The sequence below is a fragment of the Peromyscus californicus genome, unplaced genomic scaffold (assembly GCF_007827085.1).
Source record: "Peromyscus californicus insignis strain IS unplaced genomic scaffold, ASM782708v3 Scaffold_3__1_contigs__length_106647218, whole genome shotgun sequence".
Classification (NCBI taxonomy): domain Eukaryota; kingdom Metazoa; phylum Chordata; class Mammalia; order Rodentia; family Cricetidae; genus Peromyscus; species Peromyscus californicus.
The window spans coordinates 50418098-50418310 of NW_026294551.1; positions in this window are offsets into that span (position 1 = coordinate 50418098).

Consider the following 213-nt stretch of genomic DNA (forward strand, 5'->3'; position numbering starts at 1 on the left):
TCTTTACCCCATCTCCCCATCTTCCTCCCTAAAATGGCTCTAGCGGTGTCCCTCGCATGGGCAGAAGCAGCTGCCGGCGCCTAGAGCTGAGACCACCGGCTGCGCACGCGCGTCCGCTGGAGGGCGAAAGTCGTTCAGACTGCGAGGACAGTGACCGCCTTCCTTAGCGGTTCCTGTAGAGCGCCCAGGTGCGAGAGGGCACGAGGAGTGAAA